This window comes from Bufo bufo, chromosome 6 (genome assembly GCF_905171765.1).
Source record: "Bufo bufo chromosome 6, aBufBuf1.1, whole genome shotgun sequence".
Lineage (NCBI taxonomy): Eukaryota > Metazoa > Chordata > Amphibia > Anura > Bufonidae > Bufo > Bufo bufo.
In genome coordinates this window covers 105,540,683-105,553,749 of record NC_053394.1, presented here as the reverse complement: position 1 = coordinate 105,553,749, position 13,067 = coordinate 105,540,683, and positions in this window count along the sequence as shown.

Here is a 13,067-nt window from a genome sequence, read left to right as displayed (position 1 = left end):
GCAATTGGTAACCCCTCCCAAGCAGCAGTTAGTCTGTACGGACTTAGACGAGCCTATGCAGCTAGGAGGAACTACTCGTCAGGTCCGTCCTCCTGAGGCTCGCCGTAGGCGTGGGGTTTGTTTTTTTTGTGGGGAGAGGGGTCATTTCATTAATGTCTGTCCTTCTTTCCTCAGAAACAAAAGACCGTCGGAAAAACTACTAACCCCAGGCTGTGTTGAGGATGTCAGCCGGGGGGTATACGTTTCCTCCATACGTACATCGCAATTTGTGTTGCCAGCGGTTATTATTTTTGGTGATAAGATGGAGACTATTTCTTTCTTTCTAGACAGTGGAGCAGGGGTAAATTTGATAGATGCCCATTTTGCCCGCACTTTGGGTTTGTCTCTCTGTACTTTACAGAGACCCATTCCCATATTCGCTATTGATTCTGCTCCCCTGTCTCAGAGAAACCTCACGCACATGGTTCATAATTTACACCTTCGGGTAGGGGACCACCATAACGAGATGCTTTCAGGTTATGTTCTGGAGGGGCTTCCCACTCCGGTAGTGCTGGGTCTTCCCTGGTTGGTAGCGCACAATCCAGTGGTGGATTGGCAGGCCAGGGAGATATTGGAGTGGAGTGAGCAGTGCAGAGAAAATTGCTTAAATAGCAATTGCTTAGTCGCCTCCATAACTACCCTACCTACATTTATTTCGGACTTTGAGGATGTTTTTTCTGAAAAGGGTTGTCAGAAGTTACCACCTCATCGTCCTTATGATTGCCCGGTTAACCTTATTCCCGGCGCAAAATTACCCAAGACCAGGTTATATAATCTTTCGGGCCCAGAGAGACAAGCCATGAAAGATTATATCTCCGAGAGCTTGGCTAAGGGACACATCAGACCCTCTTCTTCACCCGTGGCTGCAGGGTTTTTCTTCGTTAAAAAGAAAGATGGGGGGCCTGCGTCCTTGCTTAGATTTTCGCGAATTAAATCAGATAACCATCCGAGACCCATACCCTCTTCCTCTCATTCCTGACCTGTTTAATCAGATTGCGGGTGCTAGGTGGTTCTCCAAACTTGATCTTAGGGGTGCCTACAATCTGATTCGTATTAAGGAGGGGGATGAGTGGAAGACAGCGTTTAACACCCCTGACGGGCATTATGAAAATCTAGTTATGCCTTTCGGTCTGACCAATGCTCCTGCCGTCTTTCAACATTTCGTTAATGACATTTTTAGTCATCTAATCGGCAGGTTTGTGGTAATATACCTAGATGATATTTTAATTTATTCGTCCGATCTGAAAACACATGAGGTGCATGTCAGACAAGTACTGCAGGTCCTACGGACGAATGAATTATATGCTAAAATTGAAAAATGTGTCTTCGCCGTTCAGGAGATATAATTCCTGGGTTATTTTTTATCTGCGTCAGGTTTCCGTATGGATCCTAGGAAGGTCCAGGCAATTTTAGATTGGGATCTTCCTGAGAACCTCAAAGCACTACAACGGTTCTTGGGCTTCGCGAATTTCTATAGGAAATTTCTATAGGAACCGCTTACTGACATGACTAGGAAGGGGACTGATTTTTCTAAATGTTCTGACGCCGCTAAAGTTGCTTTTTCCTCTCTAAAAGAGAGGTTTACCTCAGCACCTGTACTGGTCCAACCTGATGTCTCTCAGCCTTTTATTGTTGAAGTCGATGCGTCAGAGGTGGGAGTGGGGGCGGTGCTGTCTCAGGGTCCGTCTCCTGGCAAATGGCGTCCTTGTGCTTTCTTTTCTAAAAAACTATCTGCAGCAGAAAAGAACTACGATATTGGCAATAGGGAACTATTAGCTATTAAACTTGCGTTTGAGGAGTGGCGTCATTTCTTAGAGGGGGCAGTCCACCCCGTCACTGTGATTACGGACCACAAAAATCTTCTGTACCTCGAATCAGCTAAGCGTCTCACCCCTAGACAGGCTAGGTGGTCGCTATTTTTTACCAGGTTTAACTTTGTGATTACCTATCGTCCTGGGGCAAAGAACACCAAGGCTGATGCACTATCTCGTTGTTTCCCTGGAGGGGGTAATGTGAGTGATCCGGTACCCATTCTTCAAAGAGGAGTGGTTGTTTCTGCGGTACACTCTGTTTTGGAGGGGAAGGTGTTAGAGGCCCAGGGGGACGCCCCGGGCTCTTGCCCCTCAGAGAAATTGTTTGTACCGTTGAACTTACGTTTCGAATTATTAAAGGAACATCATAATTCGGCACTTGCTGGGCACCCGGGTAGTAAAGCAACCTTGGAACTATTGTCTCGTCGTTTTTGGTGGCCAAGGTTGCGTCAGGATGTATTGGATTTTGTGTCTTCTTGTTCTACCTGTGCGCGCGCAAAAGTTTCACATACACGTCCTGCAGGGTCTCTATTACCACTCGTCATTCCCAATAGACCGTGGACACATCTGTCAATGGATTTTATCACTGACTTACCTTTGTCTGCGGGTAAAACAGTTATTTTGGTAGTAGTGGACAGGTTTAGCAAAATGGTACACTTCATTGCGTTACCCGCACTACCTAATGCTAAGACTCTTGCTCAGGTATTCGTCAGTGAAATCGTGAAGCTTCACGGGGTCCCCTCCGATGTTGTTTCGGATCGGGGTACCCAGTTTATTTCTAAATTTTGGAAAGCTTTTTGTTCTCGTTTGGGGGTACACTTGTCCTTTTCCTCTGCTTTCCATCCTCAGTCGAATGGACAGACTGAGCGTACCAACCAAAACCTTGAGACATATCTAAGATGTTTTGTGTCTGAAAACCAAGAGTTGTGGTCATCATATTTACCGTTAGCTGAGTTTGCCATAAATAATCGTCGTCAGGAATCCACTGGCAAGTCACCATTTCTTGGTGCATATGGTTTTCATCCCCAATTCTGTACTTTCAAAGAGGGGGGGGTCTTCTGGGGTTCCCGAAGAGGAACGGTTTTCGTCATCTCTTTCATCGGTATGGCAGAAGGTGCAAGCTAACTTGAAAAATATGGGAGGTAAATACAAATGCATGGCTGATAAGAGACGGTCGCCAGGTCCGGACCTAGGAGTGAATGACTGTGTGGTTGTCTACTAGGAATATTAAATTGAAGGTTCCCTCTTGGAAACTGGGTCCTAGGTTTATTGGCCCTTACAAAATTGTAGCCATCATCAACCCCGTGGCTTTTCGCCTGGAGTTACCTCAGACTTTTAAAATTCATAATGTTTTTCATAAGTCGTTACTCAAAAAATATGTTCCACCTCTAGAACCATCACCGCTGCCACCCCCTCCTGTTGTCGTGGATGGTAACCTAGAATTTCAGATATCCAAAATTGTTAATTCTCGTCGGGTCCGCCGCTCTCTTCAATATCTGGTGCATTGGAGAGGTTACGGTCCCGAGGAAAGAATGTGGGTTCCTTCGTCTGAGGTAAACGCCGACAGGTTAGTTCGGGTTTTTCATGCCTCTCATCCTGGGAGACCTGGTCCTGAGTTTCCGGAGGCCCCTCGTAGAGAGGGGGGTACTGTCACGAGGGTGTCGAGGACCACGCCTGACTCCGTTATACCCGGGGTCAGGAAGTCGCAGCGGTTGGCTGCACGCTCTATTTAAGATAGGGCTGTTTTCCTTATGGTAGCTTTCTGGGTTCGCTTAGCAAACCCTTTTGGCTCACTCAGGGATCCGTAGCTCCTTCTCCTCAGCTGTTCCTTGTCCAGCACTCCTAGACCTCCTTATATTTCTCTCTCACACTTCTCTGGTTGCCAGAGATAGAGCTTCCTGCCTGGACATCTATTCTGACCTTCTGGAGCTGTGTTGCTGCGTTCGCTGGTAGTTGGTCCAGTACGCTACCCTCCAGATCCCTGTTGGACCTTTTTGGTTTATTGTGGTCGCCCACCTGGGTGTATGTGTTTGTATGTTTTGTCTGTCCTCTCCCTGGTGTTTCCCTCTTAGTGATAGTGGTGTGGACTAGCGATCCCACCGGCCTGTTCACTATCCAGGGCTCATATTAGGGAAAGCCAGGGTTTAAGCACGCGATCGCCGCACGGGTGAGGAACCCGTCTAGGGACGTCAGGGCAGTCAGGTGCCAGCCGCAAGGTGAGTTAGGGGTCACCACCTTTCCCTCTCCCTTGGGCAGGGCTTTCCCTGTTTTCCTCCCTGTGCGTGTCGTCGGTCATTACAGGTGCCTACACAAACGATCCAATTAGCTGATGAACAAGCATTTCACTTGTTCATTGGGTAATCGGCGGCACCTTTACACTGCCAGATAATCTCTGAGTGTTCCTATGAACAATCGTTAGCGATTATCTGGCGAATTCCCGCACCATGTAAAGGGCCCTTTAGCTCTGATAAGAGTTAAGGAAAATAAGAAACCACTCTCCATTTGGAAATAGAGATTATAAAAGAGGGAGATAAGAGGTACAGTACAGGGGCTCAAGAATAAATAGTTTGACTGGGTCACTTTTTTATTGAATACTTTGACCTTGACTAGCTGTGCTCATTGTACTTAACTTCTGAGATTTGGCAATGAATTTACAGGCTGCCACACTTCTTCGTCCTGACCAGTAGGTGGAAAACATTGCTTACAGGTACATTTTTAAGGTTGATAGTTAAAACACGAATGACATATAGGGAATTGGCCTCCACCACCTTGGGGACCAACATTCAAGACCTGCTCCATCTACAACATACCGTACCTATTTACATGCAGACTTGTTTTATAGGCCTCAAAGCCACTATTTAAAACCAAGGGAAACCATGGAGTTCAGCCAGACAAGAAATAGTTGAGTGGTGGATGTGACTCTGTACATTACAGTCTATGGGAGTCACTGGATCAGCTGTCTCTGACATTATCAGAGAAGTCCAGGCAGGTTATGCCTCTTAAGTTTAGTTGTGATAGGGGGTCATATGGGTCAGGGTCTCAGAAGTGCGATGAAGACCCTCCAATTCTTTTCCTAAGGTCTGTTTCACATTTGTGGTAAACAGATCCGGCAGGCTGTTTCGGCTGGGAACAGCATGTCAGATCCCTCCCTGCTGGGTGCAGCCGTGCGATGCCGGCACTCCGTCCGGCCCCATTCACTATAATGGGGTCCGGCGGAGATCCAGTCGCAATTCGGCAAAGATGCAGAGGAGTGGCCGGACAAATACCGCTAAGAGTCCCCATTATAGTGAATGGGGCCGGATCTGTTTACCGCAAATGTGAAACAGGCCTTAGAAATTTCTCTACAAAATAGTATTCAATTGCGCAAGTAATAAAATGAATTAGCTGATAGCTATGGATGTCGTAGGCATGCTGTCAACAGCTCTACTTTATAAATCTGCCCATATGTCTGGTCCCATTGTTTGCACAATTGACAGTTTCTTTCCCTTTATTGTTTCATGCAAGCACATGTAACCCATCCGTTCCCACCTATTTTACCAAGCACTTGGTGTCATCTGTCAAGGGCCTGAAAGCCCCATGATGTACTGAGCCTTCAGGCTGCCTGATGACCATCCCCGCACTGTGAATGATCTGGTTTATTAGCAAAAAACAGCAATACTATATTACTGCTGAAACAGTCCTGGGGGGATTGTAAATTCACTGTGGCGAGTAGGCACTTCTAACATATGTCATTAGTGCTAGATTGGGCATATGTTTCTGTTTTAGGAATATATTGCATTGTGCTATGCTGAAATTATTTTTATTAAAGTGGTTTTCTCATCTGAGACATTGGTGGCATATTGCTAGAATAGAATCCCTATAGGTTTCAGTATGATGATTGCTTTGTTTGCATGCTATTTGTATATCTGTGTAAACAGTATGTTAATGAAATCCACTCATAACCAGAAGGCATGCTATTCTTACATTATTAATATCCATTGGCATTGTTGCAGCAGGAACAACCAAATATCAAAGCTCTAGTCACACACACATCACTTTTTTCTTAAGTTTCCCTGTGATGAAATTGAAGTCTTTTTGGTCTTTTTTTCATATCTATTTGTATAGCAGACACAGCATTGCTAGATAGATTCAACATGACTCACATCCATCCCCCCACTCACTGGTTATCATTCAGACGGACCACTAGCCATGGGTTAATCATACACAGAAGGGTAATGCAGTTATCCTTTTAAGTACACTGCTCAAAAAAATAAAGGGAACACTTAAACAACACAATGTAACTCCAAGTCAATCACACTTCTGTGAAATCAAACTGTCCACTTAGGAAGCAACACTGAGTGACAATCAATTTCACATGCTGTTGTGCATATGGGATAGACAACAGCTGGAAATTATAGGCAATTAGCAAGACACCCCCAATAAAGGAGTGGTTCTGCAGGTGGTGACCACAGACCACTTCTCAGTTCCTATGCTTCCTGGCTGATGTTTTGGTCACTTTTGAATGCTGGCGGTGCTTTCACTCTAGTGGTAGTATGAGACGGAGTCTACAACCCACACAAGTGGCTCAGGTAGTGCAGCTTATCTAGGATCGCACATCAATGCGAGCTGTGGCCAGAAGGTTTGCTATTTCTGTCAGCGTAGTGTCCAGAGCATGGAGGCGCTACCAGGAGACAGGCCAGTACATCAAGAGATGTGGAGGAGGCCGTAGGAGGGCAACAACCCAGCAGCAGGACCGCTACCTCCGCCTTTGTGCAAGGAGGAACAGGAGGAGCACTGCCAGAGCCCTGCAAAATGACCTCCAGCAGGCCACAAATGTGCATGCGTCTGCTCAAACGGTCAGAAACAGACTCCATGAGGGTGATATGAGGGCCCGACGTCCACAGGTGGGGGTTGTGCTTACATCCCAACAAAGTGCAGGACGTTTGGCATTTGCCAGAGAACACCAAGATTGGCAAATTCACCACTGGCGCCCTGTGCTCTTCACAGATGAAAGCAGGTTCACACTGAGCACATGTGACAGAGTCTGGAGACGCCGTGGAGAACGTTCTGCTGCCTGCAACATCCTCCAGCATGACCGGTTTGGCATTGGGTCAGTAATGGTGTGGGGTGGCATTTCTTTGGAGGGCCGCACAGCCCTCCATGTGCTCGCCAGAGGTAGCCTGACTGCCATTAGGTACCGAGATAAGATCCTCAGACTCCTTGTGAGACCATATGCTGGTGCGGTTGGCCCTGGGTTCCTCCTAATGCAAGACAATGCTAGACCTCATGTGGCTGGAGTGAGTCAGCAGTTCCTGCAAGACGAAGGCATTGATGCTATGGACTGGCCCGCTGTTCCCCAGACCTGAATCCAATTGAGCACATCTGGGACATCATGTCTCGCTCTATCCACCAACGTCACGTTGCACCTCAGACTGTCCAGGAGTTGGCAGATGCTTTAGTCCAGGTCTGGGAGGAGATCCCTCAGGAGACCGTCCGCCACCTCATCAGGAGCATGCACAGGCGTTGTAGGGAGGTCATACAGGCACGTGGAAGCCACTGAGCCTCATTTTGACTTGTTTTAAAGACATTACATCAAAGTTGGATCAGCCTGTAGTGTGTTTTTCCACTTTAGTTTTGAGTGTGACTCCAAATCCAGACCTCCATGGGTTAAAAAATTTGATTTCCATTTTTACATTTTTGTGTGATTTTGTTGTCAGCACATTCAACTATGTAAAGAACAAAGTATTTCAGAAGAATATTTAATTAATTCAGATCTAGGATGTGTTATTTTTGTGTTCCCTTTATTTTTTTGAGCAGTGTATATGCAGATCCGGATGACCTTGTATTTGGTGTTCATTAAAGGGAGTCTGTCACCTCCAAAATCAGTTTCAAAGTAAGCATACTTAGATGCAGGGTGGAGGGCCCGAACAGGGGCGGACTGGGAACTTAAAGTTGCCCTAGAAAAAAATACTAAAAGTGGCCCCGTTTTGTAGTCATGTCCAAATTGATGGAAGGCAGGGCCAGCAATGCCATATTGTGGCACATTATACCACCCCAACAGAGCCAAATACCACAGTCCATCACAAAATACTGCCAGCAGCTAAAAATACATTCCCCAAAACTTTCACTGGCCGGCCATGAGGAGGGCTCAGACGGCCCCCTGGGCATTGGCCCACCGGGAAATTTCCCTGTAAGGTCTATGGCCAATCTGCCCCTGGGCCCGAAACATAACCATAACTGTCTTGTGAAAATCTGCTCCTCTATTCTGGAGAAATGCTTTGTTTTCAGTACACTGTAGGCAGAGATGCTCTATTCAGTGCACTTGGCATCCCCTGTGTCATCGCTACCAGCTCTGAAATGTCATGACCTATCATCTGAACAAGAAGGGGAAGCGTTGGACGGTGTTATAGCGAAGCAATGGTGCACCAAACAGAGTGGCCCTGCCCACAGTGCACTGAAAACCTTATTTGTATAAGATTAAAATTAAGCATTTACCAGGATTTGAGGACCAGATTTTCTCTAAAAAGGTATGGTTATGTTTCAGGGTAATTACACTCCATGGCGGTACGCTTACTTTGAAACCAATTTCGGAGAAGACAGATGACCTTTCAAAAGAGAGCACGGTAGATTTTATGCACAAGTGTAACCAACTGTAAACAATAAGAAATAGTAATGATCTTCTCTCTGAAAGCTGCACCCTTTATTAAACTAGCTTCATGCTTCTTAAAAAGGCTAGCTTCATGCTTCTTAACCACCTCAGCCCCCTTAGCTTAAACACCCTTAATGACCAGGCCACTTTTTACACTTCTGACCTACACTACTTTAACCGTTTATTGCTCGGTCATGCAACTTACCACCCAAATTAATTTTACCTCCTTTTCTTCTCACTAATAGAGCTTTCATTTGGTGGTATTTCATTGCTGCTGACATTTTTACTTTTTTTGTTATTAATCGAAATTTAACGATTTTTTTGCAAAAAAATGAACTTTTCACTTTCAGTTGTAAAATTTTGCAAAAAAAAACGACATCCATATATAATTTTTTCTCTAAATGTATTGTTCTACATGTCTTTGATAAAAAAAAAATGTTTGGGTAAAAAAAAAATGGTTTGGGTAAAAGTTATAGCGTTTACAAACTATGGTACAAAAATGTGAATTTCTGCTTTTTGAAGCAGCTCTGACTTTCTGAGCACCTGTCATGTTTCCTGAGGTTCTACAATGGCCAGACAGTACAAACACCCCACAAATGACCCCATTTCGGAAAGTAGACACCCTAAGGTATTCGCTGATGGGCATAGTGAGTTCATAGAACTTTTTATTTTTTGTCACAAGTTAGCGGAAAATGATTTTTTTTTTTGATTTTTTTTTTTTCTTACAACGTCTCATATTCCACTAACTTGTGACAAAAAATAAAAACTTCCATGAACTCACTATGCCCATCACGAAATACCTTGGGGTGTCTTCTTTCCAAAATGGGGTCACTTGTGGGGTAGTTATACTGCCCTGGCATTTTAGGGGCCCAAATGCTTGCAAAGTAGTTTGAAATCAAAATCTGTAAAAAATGGCCGGTGAAATCCGAAAGGTGCTCTTTGGAATGTGGGCCCCTTTGCCCACCTAGGCTGCAAAAAAGTGTCACACATGTGGTATCGCCGTACTCAGGAGAAGTTGGGCAATGTGTTTTGGGGTGTCATTTTACATATACCCATGCTGGGTGAGAGAAATATCTTGGCAAAGACAACTTTTCCCATTTTTTTTTTTATACAAAGTTGGCATTTGACCAAGAAATTTTATCTCACCCAGCATGGGTATATGTAAAATGACACCCCAAAACACATTGCCCAACTTCTCCTGAGTACGGCGATACCACATGTGTGACACTTTTTTGCAGCCTAGGTGGGCAAAGGGGCCCACATTCCAAAGAGCACCTTTAGGATTTCACCGGCCATTTTTTACAGATTCTGATTTCAAACTACTTACCACACATTAGGGCCCCTAGAATGCCAGGGCAGTATAACTACCCCACAAGTGACCCCATTTTGGAAAGAAGACACCCCAAGGTATTCCGTGAGGGGCATGGCGAGTTCCTAGAATTTTTAATTTTTTGTCACAAGTTAGCGGAAAATTATGATTTTTATTTATTTATTTTTTTCTTACAAAGTCTCATATTCCACTAACTTGTGACAAAGAATAAAAACTTCCATGAACTCACTATGCCCATCACGAAATACCTTGGGGTGTCTTCTTTCCAAAATGGGGTCACTTGTGGGGTAGTTATACTGCCCTGGCATTTTAGGGGCCCGAATGCGTGAGAAGTGGTTTGAAATCAAAATCTGTAAAAAATGACAGGTGAAATCCGAAAGTGGCTCTTTGGAATGTGGGCCCCTTTGCCCACCTAGGCTGCAAAAAAGTGTTACACATCTGGTATTGCCGTACTCAGGAGAAGTTGGGCAATGTGTTTTGGGGTGTCATTTTACATATACCCATGCTGGGTGAGATAAATATCTCGGTCAAATGCCAACTTTGTATAAAAAGATTGGAAAAGTTGTCTTTTGCCAAGATATTTCTCTCATTCTGTCTGAATGGAGCCTTACAGGGGGGTGATCAATGACAGGGGGGTGATCAATGACAGGGGGGTGATCACCCCATATATACTCCCTGGTCACCCCCCTGTCATTGATCACCCCCCTATAAGGCTCCATTCAGACGTCTGTATGTGTTTTGCGGATCCGATCCATGTATCAGTGGATCCGTAAAAATCATACGGACGTCTGAATGGAGCCTTACAGGGGAGTGATTAATGACAGGGGGGTGATCAGGGAGTCTATATGGGGTGATCACCCCCCTGTAAGGCTCCATTCAGACGTCCGTATGTGTTTTGCGGATCCGATCCATCTATCAGTGGATCCGTAAAAATCATACAGACGTCTGAATGGAGCCTTACAGGGGGGTGATCAATGACAGGGGGGTGATCAGGGAGTCTATATGGGGTGATCAGGGGTGAATAAGGGGTTAATAAGTGACAGGGGGGGGTGTAGTGTAGTGGTGTTTGGTGCTACATATTACTGAGCTGCCTGTGTCCTCTGGTGGTCGATCCAAACAAAAGGGACCACCAGAGGACCAGGTAGCAGGTATATTAGACGCTGTTATCAAAACAGCGTCTAATATACCTGTTAGGGGTTAAAAAAAATCTCCAGCCTGCCAGCGAACGATCGCCGCTGGCAGGCTGGAGATCCACTCGCTTACCTTCCGTTCCTGTGAACGCGCGCACAGGAAATCTCGCGTCTCGCGAGAGGACGCGTATATGCGTCCAGGAGGAATCAATCAACCACCTCCAGGACGCGTCGCTGCGTTCGGCGGTCTGGAGGTGGTTAAAAAAAAACAAAAAACATATTTTCCATTTTATAAGCTGCACTTTTTTGAAGGGAAATGGTAGTGTGTCTTATAAAGCGAATACTAGTGAGGGCTTCCATTATAGAAATAGACTGGCCATAGACCTTACAGGGAAATTTCCTGGTGGGACAATGGGAAATTTCCTGGTGGGACAATGCCCAAGGGGCCACTGAAGCCCTCCTCAGCGTCCGGCTGTGTACATAACAATCTGAACCCTTTCATGACCAAGGGTCATTGATGCCCCAGTGTCCAGGTCAAAATTTACAAATCTGACATGCGTCACTTTATGTGGTAATTGCTTTGGAACACTTTTATTTATCCAAGCCATTCTGAGATTGTTTTCTCGGGACATATTGTACTTCATGATAGTCATAAATTTGAGTCAATATATTTCAACTTTATTTAGGAAAAAATCCCAAATTTATCAAAAATTTAGAAAAATTCACAATTTTAAAAATTTCAATTTCTCTGCTTCTAAAATAGAAAGTCCTACCTAATAAAATATTTACTACTTAACATTTCCCATATGTCTACTTTATGTTGGCATCGTTTTGGAAATGTCATTTTTTTTTTTTAGGACGTTAGAAGGCTTAGAAGTTTAGAAGCAATTCTTAAAATTTTTAAGAAAATTTCCAAAACCCACTTTTTAAGGACCAGTTCAGGTCTGAAGTCCCTTTGTGGGGCTTACATAGTGGAAACCTCCATAAATGACCCCATTGTAGAAACTACACCCCTCAAGTTACTCAAAACTGATTTTACAAACTTTGTTAACCCTTTAGGTGTTCCACAAGAATTAAAGGAAAATGGAGATGAAATTTCAAAATTTCACTTTTTTGGCAGATTTTCCATTTTATTCCATTTTTTTTTTTTTAACACATTGAGGGTTAACAGCCAAACAAAACTCAACATTTATTACCCTGATTCTGCGGTTTACAGAAACACCCTATATGTGGTCGTAAACTGATGTAAGGGCGCACGGCAGGGCACAGAAGGAAAGGAACGCCGTATGGTTTTTGGAAGGTAGATTTTGCTAAACTGGTTTTAGATGCAATGTCCCATTTAAAGCCCCCCTGATGCACCAATACAGTAGAAACTCCCAAAAAGTTACCCTATTTTGGAAACTAGGGGATCAGGTGCCAGTTTTATTGGTACTATTTTGGGGTACATATGATTTTTAATTGCTCTATATTAAGTTTTTTGTGAGGCAAGGTAACTGAAAAATGGCTGTTTTGGCACAGTTTTTTTTTTTTACAAGATTCATCTTCCAGAGTAGAGCATGTGCTATTTTTATAGAGCAGGTTGTTACGGATGCAATGATATCAAATATGTCTACTTTTTTTGTTTGTTTGTTTCAGTTTTACATAATAAAGCAATTTTGAAAAAGAAATTATGTTTTTGTGTGTCCATTTTCTGAACGCCATATGTTTTTTATTTTTCTGCCGATCGTCTTGTGCAGGGGCTCGTTTTTTGCAGAAAGAGTTGGTTTTTATTGGTACCATTTTTGGGTACATAGGATTTTTTGATCATTTATTATTACACTTTATGGGGCAAGGTGACCAAAAAATTGGCTGTTTTGGAATAGTTTTTATTTATTTATTTTTACAGCGTTTATCTGAGGGGTTAGGTCATGTGACAGTTTTATAGAGCAGATCGTCGGACGTGGCAATACCTAATATGTATACTTTTTCTTATTTATTAAAGTTTTACACAATAATAGCATTTCTGAAACCAAAAAAATTATGTTTTTGTCACGAGGGTATCGAGAACCACGCCTGACTCCGTTATACCCGGGGTCAGGAAGTCGCAGCGGTTGGCTGCACGCTCTATTTAAGATAGGGCTGTTTTCCTT